This window comes from Leptonychotes weddellii, chromosome X (assembly GCF_054177405.1).
Source record: "Leptonychotes weddellii isolate Sample4059 chromosome X, ASM5417740v2, whole genome shotgun sequence".
Taxonomy (NCBI): Eukaryota; Metazoa; Chordata; class Mammalia; order Carnivora; family Phocidae; genus Leptonychotes; species Leptonychotes weddellii.
Window position 1 is genome coordinate 100,088,355 of NC_138385.1, and position 17,405 is coordinate 100,105,759.

At 38.9% G+C, this 17,405-nt stretch overlaps 1 protein-coding gene across 3 annotated transcripts in view; it reads left to right on the forward strand.

The window, feature by feature from the left end:
* MID1 (midline 1) overlaps positions 1 to 17,405 on the forward strand; it is a 584,284-nt gene that overhangs the window by 181,943 nt on the left and 384,936 nt on the right. For all 3 annotated transcript variants that reach the window (XM_081809192.1, XM_081809187.1, XM_081809190.1), the window contains one exon: positions 3,108 to 3,169. The gene's annotated coding sequence lies outside the window, so the exon portion shown is untranslated. The remainder of the gene's footprint in view (positions 1 to 3,107; positions 3,170 to 17,405) is intronic.

Consider the following 17,405-nt stretch of genomic DNA (forward strand, 5'->3'; position numbering starts at 1 on the left):
GAGTGGGAAGTTTTGATCTAGATCAAAGTAGTACTGCTGGTCTTACTCAATTTTTATTAACCCAAGACTTTGAAGCATGAGGTTGACATTAGATTGTTTCTGAAGCTCCTTGGTCCCTATTCTCCCACACATCTAGGTACTTACTTGATTCCTGTGCATTTCATGATTTTAAATGGAATTTCTCAATGTATATTTTAAATGATGGTGTTCAGCTCCACAGCCCAGGAAATGACTGTGAATGTGATATTTCCTTTAAAATCTTGGAACATTTCAATAATTATACATTTAGTTGAGAATTCATGTTATTTCCAAGTCAAAGAATATGCTGTTCAAATAATTTACTCAAATATTGAGCCGATCTTTCAAAGGGAATGACCCACATGAGGGTTTCTAATATATACACCAAGAAAAGCCCCCGGGTATCTGGAAGTCAACAAAAAGAAACTGAATAAAGACATTGCATGCGCAGAAAAACTTTCTCAGCTCATGACTTGCACATTTGTAGAAGATTGCAATTTGATTCATATTATTGCTTACTTGAGGCAACTAAATATTTCTGTGTCCCAAGACCCATATGATGGTACCACCCACTTCTTTTCTATTGGCAATTCCAAGTTTTTAAATCAAACCTCAGAGTGGAGTCCTAAAATTCCTTAGTGGTGAATATTTTTCAGTGAAGCCATATCTTACAACCACATCTGCTGAACGGTAAGGTTTGTCAGGCTGTGGTCACCCTCCAACTGCCCTGTGGCCTACTTAGTTTATGCCTGAAGGAATGCATGAATATAAAAATCAGAATATTCATAGCCCTAAAACTCAAATTATTCCATAGTCTGTTTACCAGTGTTTTCGTATGAAACTACTATTTTACTTTGTTCACAAGGTAAAAGCAAATTGCTGGTAAGTTTCTTACCTGAAATACTGTTTGCTTAATATTTCAACTCCAGTGTTACAGAGTAGTAGATTGAGACATGGATCCATGTATGTCTTATACCAATATGCAGTCTAATGAAATTGAAAACGTGAAAACGTCTTTTTGGTATTTTACTGAAATTGACTCTTTTACTTCAAATCAAATCTTGGAAGTATGACACAGCTTCAAAATTAAATTTCTAGGGAACTAATAAGACATTATGGAAACTGATAATATTGAAAGAGATTTTTCTTTTTATTCATCCCCCAGATGAGTGGCTGTATATTTTGCCTATCTTGCATTATGTTTGCATCTATATAACTTCCAAATCTGCTAAAATTATAAAATATCATAAAACTAAGTTAGCAAAGAATTCCAAAATGTTTTCATGCTACTTGAGAATAAATATATAGAAATATCTTTACAGGGATTCCAGGAATAGAGAAAGGATTTCAAAAAATCAAGAAAAACCCAGAGGGTACAAGGAAAATAGAATTGATATCTCACTCCTAAAAGGGTTAGTTAAATGGTTTATATATATATATATTCTTACTCTCCTAGAGCAAAATTATTTGAAGTTCCCCTTTAGTTCATCCTCCTCTATTTAACCACCATTATGTTCTAAAAGCTTATATTTCAAAAGTATAATTTTAAGAAGAACATTAAACAAGACACCAGGTCAGAGATGAATCAAAGGATGGAGAGAATGTTAGTGTTTTCCTTATTTCAACCTACTGAAATAATTTAAGGTACAAGAACTTGGTTCTCCGCAGAGAACTGGCTCTCCAAACGTTTTAGATGTTTTAAAAAAAAATAGGGATACCCAGCCCACCTTTGGAGATTCTGATTCAGTAGGTTTTGTTAGGATTCTGGGATTCAAAAAAAAAAAAAATAATAAGATTTGTAATGTACAGCTAAGTTTGAATTTTCCAAAGATGCTTGATCATTAAGCCTTACCAGGGAAGCATTTCAAAACACATGGGCTGGTAGAACCCAAGAATCACTATTTATCCCAAATTCCATGGGTGATTATTATGATACTAAAGCTTGGGAAATGCTGATCAAGAGACAAAATTGGAAGGTAGGTTTAAATAACTATGGAAAGTTGGGTATTCATCCTTTCTGATGGCTGAGTAATATTCCAGCCATCAGAAAGGATGAATACCCAACTGTTACATCAACATGGATGGGACTGGAGGAGATTATGCTAAATGAAATAAGTCAAGCAGAGAAAGTCAATTATCATATGGTTTCACTTACTTGTGGAACATAAGGAATAGCATGGAGGACATTAGGAGAAGGAAGGGAAAAATGAAGGGGGGGATATCGGAGGGGGAAACGAACCATGAGAGACTATGGACTCTGAGAAACAAACTGAGGGTTTTAGAGGGGAGGAGGGTGGGGGGATGGGTTAGCCCAGTGATGGGTATTAAGGAGGGCACGTACTGCATGGAGCACTGGGTGTTATACGCAATGAATCATGGAACACTACATCAAAACTAATGATGTACTGTATGGTGACTAACATAACATAATAAAATAAAATTTAAAAATTTTTAAAAAGTAAAAAAAATGACCATGGAAAGTATGATACAAATGTAGATTTTGTTATCTTTCATTGTATTCACTGATGACATGTTTAGCATAACACATTTCTAAAACAAATGTTGGTATTGACTGAAAATAGTACTATATTCATCTTTTGAAGAATTTGGCTTTTCTGAGCTTATAGAGGTGGGAGGAGCCTATATAAGGAGCAGTATTAGAAAGAGGAGGTACCTTCCCAACCAGCAAAATCATCAGGATCAACCCTAGGGCTCAGGGCACTGACATTTTATAGCCACCATTGCTTTATATGCAGACCATTTGTGTACAAAAGTGATTGTGTTCTCATGAGATCGTGACCCCACTTTCCAGGATAAAATCCTAAGATTTCAAGTCATCCCTCTAAGATAGGGTATCCCAAAGTGCTAGTTCTATCTGAGGATCATAGTACTGTGAAGGAGGTAATTCCATGAAAAATGAGCTGTGTGGACAAGTGATTTGGGGAAACATGGGATTTTATATTCATCTCCTGGAGATCCTAGCACATATTAGCATATTTAAAACTCTGATAAATCCTGCATGCCTGGTTACCATTGTTTAATCCACATTTTTCAAATTAATACAGAATTCTTTTTTTTTTTTTTAATAGGAGTACCTATTCACACTGGACAATCTGCTCCTTGGAGAAATCTTGAGGAACATTGTTTTAAGGTACTAATATGGTACTGACATCTAGAATTATTTATGGGATTTAATACTGATGACAAGGAATAGGCATTTACTCTGTCCTAAGAAGATGAAATTAAACAGAAAATTAGTGGTACACTGGGGGAAAAAAAGCATTTGTTTAGTAGCTGATGGAAATGACCACATAGAACAAAGAAAAGAAATTTTCTGTTTTATATGTCTGTTTATATTGTGGGGTTTAGGGAATCAAACAAGTTACGGAACTCTAATTTCTAAGTTGAGCAAGAGGCACACGTTAAATACTACTGGTTACTCTTTGCTCTGTTGGTTGCCGTGGACGCTACCAAGGGATATGGGATGCAGAGCTTATAACAGAGTTGTGATATTAATAGTGAATGTTTATTGAGTCCCTAACATGTGCTAGAGTCCAGTCTAATGCTTTACATCTATCATCTTGCTTAATCCCCACAATAGCCATGTAAGGTAAGTACTGATATTATGCCCATGTTTTCTGGATTAGGAACTTTTCTAAGTCACACTGATAATTATAGTGAAGCTGGTATGTACGGCCTGAAGCTTTCACTCCAGAAATTCCAAGCGTGACCATTATGCTACAAGGCCGCCAGACTGCACCCATGGGTTGTGGCTTACTAGGCATACAGAAGGAAAGATTACTGGGCTTGGGGGCTCATCTAAAAATTCCCCATTTTCTGAGGCCTTACTCTAAAATCTCAGCTTTGTTCAACTTAAAAGATATTTTTAAAATGTATATTTATATTTTAATCTATTTTAAAATATATAAATATGTATGTATGTATGCAGCAATACATACAATCTGTATATATGCGTGTATCCCATACGTTTGCTTGAATGAACATTCCCACCTCTTCAAGGAAGCTCCTACCCCTTGCTTTTGTAGGAACTCTGTATTTTGAAAAAAAAGCTTGGCCAAGTTCATTTTTACCCTCCGACTGCAGTGACAGGCTACAGGTGAAATTTCAGCCTCGTTTGGACTCTATACATGGGCAGATTTCATAGTCTGTCATTATTTCCCAGCAACATGGAATTAAAGGCCTTTCCTTGTGTTTGTTGGCAATTTTTGGTTCCTCAGTCCTACTGGGATACTATAAGCATGAAGCAGCCCTGCTGGGTTACCAGGAGTTTTTGTCTAGCATACTAGATATGATTTCAGGCAAATCCCACTTGTTTGTTTTCTCTTGGTTAAGTTTGCTCTTCTCCCATCCCTGTGGGCTTCTGTCTTTGAATATTTATTTACGCTTCTCTTGTTTTAGAATGCAGGCTTTCTTGTATCATGGGATCCTTTCAAAATATGAAGTTGACCATGGAGATGACAAAACACTCTTATTGAATTATCTTTTCTTCTGTTGCCTTATTCCCTGAAGCTTCTTGGTGGGGGGCTAGGGCAAGGCTTGCTACTGACTGGGTGCCAAGCTGTTCACCATATCACGTGTGTTGACCATACACATGGTGAGCGCTCCTTTGCAGGACCAGGGGTGTCCTTGAATAAGCCCCTTCACTTCCAAATTCCTTCCAGGATGACTTGCCCATTTCCTGTCCTGCTGATCGCACCCTTGGAAGGGATTTGAAGTCTGGAGTGTCTTTGATGTTTTATTCTGGCCATGCCAAAGCCTCCCCGGGAGACAACAGGCTCTCTCAAGCCTGTGCAAATGGGTTTTTAAGTCAGTGTGTCTGCCAAGCTGTTGTGTTTCTTTGCTCTCTCTTTGATGTCCATCTAGCATGGTGCCTTGTATGCCTCACCCAATGCCTGGCATGTAGCAAACTCTCATTACCATTGCCTTGGTATGGAAACTTGCATGGAAAATATTTCTGGAACTCCCTCCTACCCATCCCAAGTTTATTTCCTTCTTCCTGTTCCGTCGCCTTCCCTCTCCCCTCTACCATACAGACATTTGCCAGATGTTAAGGAAATTCAGTAAATTGAAATAAAACAAAACAAAACAAACAAGTAAAACCAAGAAGAGATAAGAATGCGGTTTCTTTAAATAACAGACTGCAGGGTTGGAATAAATGGAAGTGTCACTTTACTCATATACTGAGAACTTACGGTTTCAAGGCTTCGGGTCTCTTGACCAGGCTTTGGACTCATCTAGTGAGCCCAGTTTAAATATATTCTGCTCTTGTTCTTTCTGAGGTGTGAGAAGAGTATTTATGGAGGGCCTGATCCCAAAATGAGGTGTTAACAAATCAGACAATCCCTTTCACCACCTATCGACACATACCTAGAGGTCGACTGTCAACTTTCACCACATTCATTTTATTTTATGCTTGCTAGTTGGGTTCCAAATGAATTTTTTTTCCATGAAGAAATGAGTGAAATAAAACACAAGGGGTGCGACTTTAAGGATGCTATGTTAAATTTAGAGTTTGGATAGAGCACCGATGCCGTTAAAAATGTACGGGCATATACTTCAATTCCTAGACACTTAGACATCGGAATGTTGCAGTATGGCTCCCCGGGAGGGAGTACAAAGGAGGATGTTGAGCTGTGGACACGCTAAGGGACTTGAGTCCAAGGTCATCACTGAGTCATGTTTTCTCTCAAGACTCTAAGCATTCTTTTCTCTTTCCTCCTGACTGGTGACTCCAGCTCTGCTTCCTCCGGGAGTCTCTGACATTCTTCTTCCTGTTCAACTTGAATTGTTCTACCTGGTGCATGTCATTCTTGCGTATTTGGTGTTTCCCTCCAACAATTCCAGCAGATGCTTTTCCTCTTTCCTTTCCACTTTGAGTTTCCACCAAGCGTGCCTATTTCTGCTTCAGTCTCTGCTGATTTGTTTGTCTTGGTTGATATCTACAATGAATGACTTGCCAATGGTAGATTATTAAGACTAGCCTAGTTTGGGCAGACTTCAGCCCGAGCGCTATTTCCCAGGGGGCTGGTCAGGCTATATGGAGCCATAAGATTGGTGGCATCACGTCACTTTGAATGATAATAAATAATGCAAAGGGAGGGGCAGTGTTTAGGTGAATACAGGCAGAAATATTACTTCTGTTTGCTCTTCATTAACTATGGAATGGCGAGAAGCAGAGGCACAGATAATGCAGATACCTAAACACGATATTTGCATGAGCCTTCAGGGTGCTTTCTCGGCAATGAAATTTAAATGTGAGCCTTTTGATGTTTCAGACATTCACATCTTACACACCAGGGGTGTTTAAACACTGGACTGAGGTACAGGGCAAGTTGTCCAGATTACTTTTGAAATCCTCCCTTCAAACCTCGTTAGCTGAAGTTGGGCTGCAGCCCATTCTCTACTGCTTCTTGTAGCCTCCGCTGTTCTGGTTGAAGATACGTGTTTTCGCAGTTCAACCTGCCTTTCAAGCGCAAGAGAGATCATCATTACAGGTGTCAGCTCAGCATTTCTGCCAGTCTGTGCTTCCTCCTTCTGGGGAGAGCATAGCTCAGAAAGTCTTGCCAAAGAAATGTTCAACACACAGAGTGTGGTCTCTGGCAATGGTCTTCTTTCGTGATTATGGCCAAATATGTTTTCAGAGGGAATAAATACATCAATACATGAAAAAATACAGCAATATACAAATATCAAATATATAAATTTATTAAAAATTTATATTTATTGGGGCACCTGGTTGGCTCTGTTGGTTAAAGCATCTGCCTTCGGCTCAGGTCATGATCCCAGAGTTCGGGAATTGAGCCCGGTGTCAGGGCTCCCTGCTCAGTGGAGAGTCTGCTTCTCCCTCTCCCTGCTCTTGCACTCTCTCTCTCCCTTTCAAATAAATAAATAAAAATCTTTTTAAAAAATTTATATTTATTTATGTATTAATTTGTTTACTTAAAAGAAAACCTACTTCTTGCTAGAGTGAAAGAAGGATTTGCCTATGATAAAAATCATGGAAAATAAGGAGTTAAGGAAACCATTGGACCAAATGTCTAAACAACAAAAAGTGTTGCTCTAAATATACAATTTTTTGAGTTCTTTATAAGTATTTATGGAAGTTTTATAATATGCCTTACACCGTCTTAGGTATGCTGGCGTCTAAAAAATAAATAACAAGATGGGGCGCCTGGGTGGCTCAGTTGGTTAAGCGACTGCCTTCGGCTCAGGTCATGATCCTGGAGTCCCGGGATCGAGTCCCGCATTGGGCTCCCTGCTCGGCAGGGAGTCTGCTTCTCCCTCTGCCCCTCCCCCCTCTCATGTGCTCTCTCTCATTCTCTCTCTCTGAAATAAATAAAATCTTTAAAAAATAAATAAATAAATAAATAAATAAATAACAAGAGATTATCTTTGCAAACAAAGGCTTTGCTATTTTAAAAACAGAAACTTTGCATGGGGCACCCAGATGGCATTCAAAAAAAAGTTGAATGAAAGAATATGCATTCAAATTATGTTGGTCATAAGAAATGGAGGAAAAAATGGTTCACTTTCACTTAATGCCAAAACCAACATAAATTTAGAAATGTTTGCTCACGAAAAATAGTTCAGGGCTTCCTTAGCAATATGTCCCACTCAGCAAAACTTCTAGTGATTTACCATCCTATCTTTGCCTAGAATATACTAATAGCAAATAGAGACCGAGAGAAGGGAAAAGAAAATTAGGCAAACAGGAGGGCCATGATTCATTTTAGCAATGTATTTCCCTTCAACCATGCCTAAAGTTGATTATAAATTATTAGATTAAATTGTAGTCTCTCTCTTTTTAAAAAAAAATATTTTATTTACTTAAGATTTTATTTATTTATTTGACAGGGAGAGACACAGCGGGAGAGGGAACACAAGCAGGGGGAGTGGGAGAGGGAGAAGCAGACTCCCTGCCAAGCAGGGAGCCCGATGCGGGGCTCGATCCCAGGACCCTGGGATCTTGATCCGAGCCAAAGACAGACGCTTAACAACTGAGCCACCCAGGCGCCCTGTAGTCTCTTTGGAGCCCCAAATGGGACCATTCAGAAGATGGTCAGAAGACAAACTGGAATACCAACCAAGCCTGCCTTACACGTACTTGAGACCACTGAGATTAAATTCTACCACACCCTGAATGCCTCAGCTGACTATCAGATGTAACTGTAAACATTCAAGGTTCTTAGACATGAATGTGCTAAGCTTAAACATTGTTTTCTATACAAAGATTTTTGGATTGTATTACATTAAGAATTATGGTACAACAGACAGCTCCTCCTATACCCACAAACATTTGCTGATTCTTTTGCTGCCTCCCTTCTCCCGGGCCTCTTAATACTCAGCTGCTGCCCAGGAATCTGTCTAGCTGTTCCATAAAGAGTCTGTGGTTGATAACAGAAAGGACTGTTTTTCCTTTTGGCTTGGGCAATTTGAATGGCTGTGTTAAGCAGCCCATGACACTAACCCAGGAAATGTTGGAAGGTGATGACACAAAGGACTCAATCTGAAGACCAGTTGTCTGCTCTTGCATCAGATTGTCCCCGGTTTTGCTTGACACGTAAGAATGGGCTAGAAGATTACAGTCATTGGAATTGTGTCCATTTGCATAACAGCCTTATTTACATAGCATGTGGATTGGACATATTGTGCGCTCAAGGGTGAATGGATCTCAAGTGTGAGGTTTAACAGAACATAATGCATTTGGATGGGTTCCCCCATTCTCGCTACCAGAAGCCTGACCCTGCTGTCCTGTGTGGATGTAAAGGCACCCCATTGGCCATGGTTTTGAAAAGTGGTATTTTCTGCTGCTTGTGTAGAAACTGAAAATAGAAAGCCAGAAAGAAATTTGAGATTGCAGGTAAACCCTCAGCTGCAGAAACCCTTTGTTACAAACAAGAAGGGACATGTGCTCATTATTTTCATGTAGCTGAGAAATAGAAGCTCAACTTAAGTTTAAATGTAATTTAAACTAAATTCCTATGACAACTCTTAACAGGTTAATTAAATTTGCCCAGGTGCTTCAATGCACTACTGGGCATATTTTGTGTAGTTTTGTTCATCACACTCCAGAAAAACAACAATTATAGAAGAGGTATGTACATTTGGGGGAGGGGGTCACTAACATCTTTTTCAATATTTAATGGGTGCTAGACCAGTGCTTCTCAAATGAATTCTAAATAAAATTTAGCAAATCAAATTCAACAATATATTACAAAGGATAACACATCATGATCATGTGGGGTTAATCCCAGGAATGCAGGTTGGCATAAAATATGAATATCAACCAATGTAATTCACTATACTAGCAAACTAGAAAAAGAAAGAAAAAGCTATGTGATGATATACACAGAAAAAGCATTTGTCAAAATCCAACATCCATTCCTGACAAAACCTCTCAGCAAATAGGAATAGGAGAGAACTTCCTCAACCTGATAAAGGGCATCTATGAAGAACCCACAGCTAACATCATACTTCTGGTGAAAGACTGAAAGCCTTCTGTCTAAAATCAGAAGCAAGATCAGGATGTCTATTTCATCACCTCTATTTAACATTGTACTGGAGATTCTAGCCAGAGAAGTTAGTTAAGGAAAAAGAAATAAAGATTGGAAAGAAAAAAGCAAAACTGTCTATATTCACAGATGACATCATAGCCCATGTAGAAAATCTGGGATAAATTGGACAAAATGTTCAAAAGAAACATGCAGTTAAAACTATAAAACATTCCTGAGAGAAGTTAAATAATTACCCACATAAATAAACAGATATGCACTATTCAAGTGTCAGAAGACTCAATCAATATTGTTAAGATGTCATTTCCCCCCAAGTTGGCTAATAGATTCAATGCAATCCTAATCAAAATCTCAGCAAGATTTTTTGTAGATGACAAACTGATTCTAAACTTCATATGGAAATGCAAAGAACCTAGAATAATCAAAACAACATTTAAAAAGTAGAACAAAGGTAGGCTAACACTACCTTATTTCAAAAATTATTATTAAGCTGCTATAGTCAAGCCAGTGGGATATTGAACATAAAGATAGACAAATGGGGCACCTGGGTGGCTCAGTAGGTTAAGCACCCAACTCTTGATTTCAGCTCAGGTCATGATCTCAGGATCCTGGGATCGAGGCCCATGTTGGGCTCCACACTCAGCGGGGAGTCTGCTTGAGGATTCTCTCTCTCCCTCTCCCTTTGCCCCTCCCCCTGCTTGCTCTCTCTCTCTCTTTCAGATAAATAAATAAATCTTTTAAAAAAAGATAGACAAATATATCAGTGGAATAGAATAGGGAATCCAGCAATAGGCCCACATATATGTGGACAATTGAATTTTGACATAGGTGCAAAAAACAGAGAAATCATAGTCTTCTCAAAAAATGGTGATGGAACAATTGGATGTCCACACACATTCAAAAAAGAAAAAGAAAAATGAAACTTTGATCTCTATCTCACCCACATATACAATATACATTATCTGTGATCAAAATGTAAAGCCTATGGGGCGCCTGGGTGGCTCAGTCAATTAAGCGTCTGCCTTCGGCTCAGGTCATGATCCCAGGGTCCTGGGATCGAGCCCCGCATCGGGCTCCCTGCTCAGTGGGAAGCCTGCTTCTTCCTCTCCCACTCCCCCTGCTTGTGTTCCCTCTCTCGCTGTGTCTCTCTCTGTCAAATAAATAAATAAAATCTTTTAAAAAAAAATGTAAAGCCTAAAACTATAAAACTTCTGTAAGAAAACAAAAGAGAAACTTTTCATCTTGAATTAGGCAGACTGCTTAGATACAACACCAAAATATGATCTATAAAAGAACACATTGATAATACATACTCTTTTTTTATTAGTTTCAGAGGTAGAATTTAGTGATTCATCAGTTGCGTATAACACCCAGTGCTCATTACATCTTGTGCCCTCCCTAATGCCCATCACCCAGTTACCCTATCCTCTCACCCCCCCTCCCTTTCAGCAGCCCTCAGTTTGTTCCCTAGAGTTCAGCGTCTCTTACAGTTTGCTTCCCTCTCAGTTTTCATCTTACTTTATTTGTCCTTCCCTTCACCTATGTTCATCTGTTTTGTTTTTTAAATTCCACATATGAGTGAAATCATATGGTATTTGTCTTTCTCTGCCTGACTTATTTCACTTAGCATAATACCCTCTAGTTCCATCCACATGGTTGCACATGACAAGATTTCATTCTTTTTGATGGCTGAGTAATATTCCATTCTTCTTTATCCATTCATCTGCCAGTGGACATCTGGGCTCTTTCTGTGTTTGGCTATTGTGGACATTGCTGCTATAAACTTTGGGGTGCATGTGCCCCTTCAAATCACAATGTTCATATCCTTTGAATAAATACCTAGTAGTGCAATTGCTGGGTCATAGGGTAGCTCTATTTTTAACTTTTTGAGGAACCTACATACTTTTTTCCACAGTGGCTGCACCAGTTTGCATTCCCACCAAGAGTGTAAGAGGGTTCCCCTTTTTCTGCATCCTCACCAACATCTGTTGTTTCCTGAGTGGTTAATTTTAGCCATTCTGACCCATGTGAAGTGGTATCTCATCGTGGTTTTGATTTGTATTTCCCTGATACCGAGTGATGTTGAACATCTTTTCATGTGTCTGTTGGCCATTTGTATGTCTTCTTTGGAGAAATATTTGTTCATGTCCTCTGCCCATTGCTAGGCTGGATTTTTTGGTTTTGGGGGATAAAACAGACTTCATCAAATTAAAAATAAATTTGTTCTTTGAAAGTCACAGTTAAGGAATCAAAAGACAAGCACAGACTACGATAAAATATTTGCAAATCATATATCTGATAAAGGACTTGTATCCAGAATGTATAAACAACTCTTAAAACTTAATCATGAGAAAACTAGCCACCCATTAAGAAATCGGCAAAATTCTTGATACATACAATGCTCTTCTCCATGCATCACTTCACAGACCCAGGATTCTTCCATCATGTAGGATTACATGAAGGATCCATAAAGTGGGAATTTTATGAGCCAGGCCTAGTGGTGTGTGGTGTACACATCACTCCTGCCCACATTTCACTGGCCACAATTCAGTCATATAGTCATACAGAACTACCCAACAAAAGAGGAAGGTGGGCTTGGTAAACAGCTGGCTAATGTCTTCCACGTTTTGCATCATTAGAATTGGTGACTATCAGTAGATGCTTGCAGGTGGTTTTATGGCAAATAAGAATGTTATATAGCAAATCCCAAATGTATAAAATCTTTACCACAATACCATTGGTTTGACCTAATTTAACTCTTTTTTTCCCTCCCCTTTTTTCCTCATGACTTCATAGGGGTAAAGAAAGACTCTTTCTGGTTGAGTAGAGTTATAGAGATAGCTCTTTTTTATGCATAAACATGAGAATATTTGCATAGTGGGGGGTTTGAAAAAAAAATGTTATTTTTGCCCTGGCCCGACAGTTCCCTCAGGAAGAGAGATGATAAACCACTTAAGCTGTAGCAGGTGATATCCCAATGACATGGTATGTAAAGGGAGTTGTTAACAAAGATTGAGGGGGCGTAGGAAATATTGGATGCAGAGTAGAGATCAAAGAAATGAGGCAAGACTGGGAATGTGAGAGATGTGGCAAAAGGTTGGAGCCTATGGAAAAAGAGTTTATAGGAAATTCGGAGATGGGAGTGTAACAGAAGATTTTAAGGAGAAGGATGCTAAAGATTCAGTTTTACATCATTTGTACACTACAAGGTAAATGCCGTCCTATGCCTTCAGTGTCCAACAAAAAACTGCTACACACGGAACTTGTGTCATTGGTACCTTGAGTGACATCAAGAACCATGTCAATTCAGGACCTCTGAGAAGTAGATACACAGATGGAGAAAACGCTAATGACAGATAAGGGGGAGAGAGAGCAGGAGTAGGCAGGAAGAGCCCTTAATCCATTATTCAGCTCTACTGCCTGTGAGGGAAAAGAAGGAAGGAAGATTGGGACAGACGCCTCCTAGACTGTGGTGCAGCTCTAGGACCATTGTGGCCTGGCTGATGGGGAGCCTCTGAGCAAAGTTTGCCCATTAGAGCATCAGACAGCGGCCCGGATCAAGTCCCCTTCCATGCTCAGTCCTTGTCTAGGAGTAACCTTGAGGCAGCATAGCATGGCATAAACGCCATGGCGGATCTGTAAATACAGCAGCTGGCCACCACCTGCTAACCATATTCCTAGCTGGAAATTCGCTTGAAGAGAGATCTGAGTGGTGCAACCCCACGGCCACCGGAAAGGATAAGCTCAGAAGGGTGAAGTGGTCCGAACACCGAGCTAATTCATCAGAAGCAGGAATTGGAGTCAGAAAGAAGTAGAACTCCAAGTGCCACCAACCCCTAGGCATCCTTGGAGGATCTCTACAGCAGCTGGGATGCAGATACCAACTGATTTCATGAGAATCAAGAGGGAAAGCACGGCAGGCTGGTGTCTGGGTTGCACCCTGATTCTTCTTATAGAATAGAATGGGAAAAGTTCAGCCAGTTTCCCTCTCATCCCCATCTGTGCACACTGTTCAGCAGTGCCAAAAGTAGATGGGAAGGTTCTCAACAAACACTTCCTATGAAATGGCCAATTGTGAAGGAGAGATAAGAGAGGTGTCTAGTTGTTTTTAAAGTTTTTAACATGTAATCCAAGAGTGTAAGTACAGCTGACCATTGAACAACACAGGTTTGAACTGCGTGGATCCACTTATACACGGATTTTTTTTTTTTCAAGAAATACAGAACAGTATTGTAAATGTATTTCCCTTGTGATTTTCTTAATAACTTTTTCTTTTCTCTAGCTTACTTTACTATAAGAATACAATATGTAATACATAGAACATACAAAGTGTGTGTTAATCGACTGTTGTTGGTAAGGCTTCTGGTCAACAGTAGTCTATTAGTAATGTTTTGGGGAATCAAAAGTTATATACAGATTTTTGACCGCACTAGGGGTTCGGTACCCCTAACCCTCGTGTTGTTCAATGGTCAACTGTATCTCCTTTTCAGAGGTCTTTGCTTCGCACCAGATGCGTTTAGCCATGCTCCCTAATTCTGGGCATAGCTGAACGTGGACAATGGTGGCAGATTCAGGTATAGCTTTTTTGAAAGTTGCTACCAGAATATCAGCCACTGGTGACTTTTCACATAAAGTGGGCATTCCATTATCTTGGAGAATTCAATGCTCATAATGATAAAAGAAGCTACTTTCTAAATTCCTTTCTGGACATAATATCGCACTTTCACCCATACTGTAAATGTCCTTCTTCCCGTCATAGCAAATCACTAAGTTCATGTGCATCATGGACTTGACATGTATCTTAGGGAGGGTTGGTTTTCTTTAATTGAATTTGCTTTAGAATATACTGTGTTTATATCAATATCCTGATTACTCTGGAGATACTAAACTTTTAAAACATTTAAGGTTTTATTGTGGTTTCAGAATTTTTTCTTCCATTTAGATACCGCGAGCATTTCCAGGGATGATCTCAGTTCTGGGCACAGGAAGGATGGTCATGTGTTCCAATATCAAACCCAGATGGGTGCAATTTGCAACACCCTTGACAGGTTTCCCTGCTCTAGGCTAACCAACTCATCATAATTTCCCAGGACTTTTCTGGGCACTGAAAGTCCCGTGTCTTGGGAACCTCCCCAGTTCTGGGTAAATGGGACAGTTGGTCACCCTACCCTGCTGTTATCCTCAAACAAAAGAAGAAAGTTCTATCAGCAGGGTGGCCATTCTTAGCTGGCAAATTACATTCCTCTTTGCTTTCCAAGGTGGTGAAAAAGCAGGACCCTGACATCTTTGATTACTGTCACATTATTTCAAACATTTAAGAGTTACAATGGTATAGGATATCTAGTGGATTTACCTGTAGTTATTGATTAACAGAATAATGTATTATTCATAAAATTAAATACTGAACACATTAAAAAAATACTGCCTATTTCCAAAAGCAATAAAGAGATGGGAACAATTGCATTTTCAACAATCTACATATATATTATTGTTTGTCTTCTCTCTTGAATTTGCTTTTATTCAGCTTCTAACTCCTTGGAGCTGCCTAAATGAAGAAATAAGATTAACAATAAACTGAAACATGCACGAAACTCTTTTTCTTTTTTAACTTTAGTTTGTGTGGGTGCATGTGTATACACACACACATATATGTATTGATAGATATATACATATGTATGTATATATTTCAAGGCACATCTTGCAAATCAATAAATCATAAGGGAGAAAAAAGTAAAAAGTGGTGGCTTATTCCTCAAAGCAAATTCAGTCCAACTGAATTACTATTTTCAGTTCACAGTGTGACAAAGCCAGTTGGGAATTTCCAGATGCAGAAGAGGTAAAAAATGCCAACTTTATTAAAATGTAAGCCAAAGCAAAATCACAGTCTGAAATGGAAATGGGATTGAGGAAAAGGCTGATTTTGTTTGGCATGAACTGTAAAATTCTAATTTCATGTAGGTTTAAAAAAAATGAAATACCCACCCTTATAGAGCCATAGAGGGAAAGACAAGCCCACACTAAGCTGATTGTCCATGGTTCTTAAATTTTTTATGTTAATAATAATTTAAATTGTTGATAACATTTTGGGGCTCAATTGATAATGGCATTGGAAGATTTCATGAACTAAAACAAGTTATTTTAGTAGAGATCATCAAAAAAGAGATACGATTTGATCTTGGGAGACAAACTTGGACCTACAAGATATCTATACATATCCTACATATGAAATCATAGAGGAGCCACATTTTTAGAAAAGATTGGAGGTATGAGTACAACCTTTTCCTAAACCAAAGAAAGCCAGTTTTTGTTTCAGGGCTTTAGGTATGATTTCTCTTAGAAGGATAACCCACATATCTGTTCATAACCTATAGATGAAAGCATAGGGCTGCATTTTTCACAAAGATTGGAGGTACTCATAATTAAGGAATTCTCTGTGACTTCGGGTGTGACTTCCCTTAGAATGATGACCTAAATAGTGTGCATGCCAATGGCCCGAGACAGCCTATAATATGTAGGATTTAAAGTACTGTGATACATAGTAAAAAGATCATGGATTTTAGAGTCAGATAGACCTGGATTTAAATCCCAGCACAACGTAGACATATACAAAATATATTAAAGATAGATAATTGAGTGTGGAATAGCCCCTGGATCATAGAACTAGTAAGGAGCAAAATAGCATTTTTAAAAAAGATTTTATTTATTTATTTATTTATTTATTTATTTATTTATTTATTTGAGAGAGTGAGCGTGTGGGAGAGCATGAGCAGGGGAGAGGGGCAGAGGGAGAAAGAGAAGCAGACTCCTCGATGTGGGGCTCAACCCAGGACCCTGGGATCACGACCTGAGCCAAAGGCAGCCGCTTACCCAACTGAGCCACCCAGGTGCCCCGCAAAATAGCATTTGAATATAGGACATCTTTACTTCAAAATACATTATATAAAAGCTAAAAATTTCTGATCTGCAAAAAAACCTACCATACACAAAGTTGAGAAGCACATGACAAATACAGCAGGTAAAGAGCTGATTTTATTAAGATATAAAGAGTTTTTCAGACATATAGACCAATGGAACAGAATGGAGAACCCAGATATGGACCCTCAACTCTATGGTCAAATAATCTTTGACAAAGCAGGAAAAAACATGCAATGGAAAAAAGACAGTCTCTTCAATAAATGGTGCTGGGAAAACTAGACAGCCACATGCAGAAGAATGAAACTCGACCATTCTCTAACACCATTCACAAAGATAAACTCAAAGTGGATGAAAGACCTCAATGTGAGACAGGAATCCATCGAAATCCTAGAGGAGAACATAGGCAGTAACCTCTTTGACATCGGCCACAGCAACTTCTTTCAAGATACATCTCCAAAAGCTAGTGAAACAAAAGCAAAAATGAACTTTTGGGACTTCATCAAGATAAAAAGCTTCTGCACAGCAGAGGAAACAGTCAACAAAACAAAGAGGCAACCCACAGAATGGGAGAAGATATTTGCAAATGACACTACAGATAATGGGCTGATATCCAAAATCTATAAAGAACTTTTCCCACGTTTATTACATGCTAAACTCTTTGGGTCCCATTCCCCATTGAGATATTTGGCCCCAGCAAAACATGGGATTGCTACACTTATTTACTGATTTAAGAACGTGGGAAATAGAAAACAGATTCCAGCATGCTCTGGAGATCTATAGTTCTCCTGACTGCTCCCTTGGAATGGAGTGCCTTTTTCAATTATAGCTCACTTTATGCAAAATACACCACATTTCCCCTAACACTCCCCCACACACCCACACACACTCATTCTCATAACCACCTTGGGAAATATCATTCATGTCCTTGCTTTACAGAAC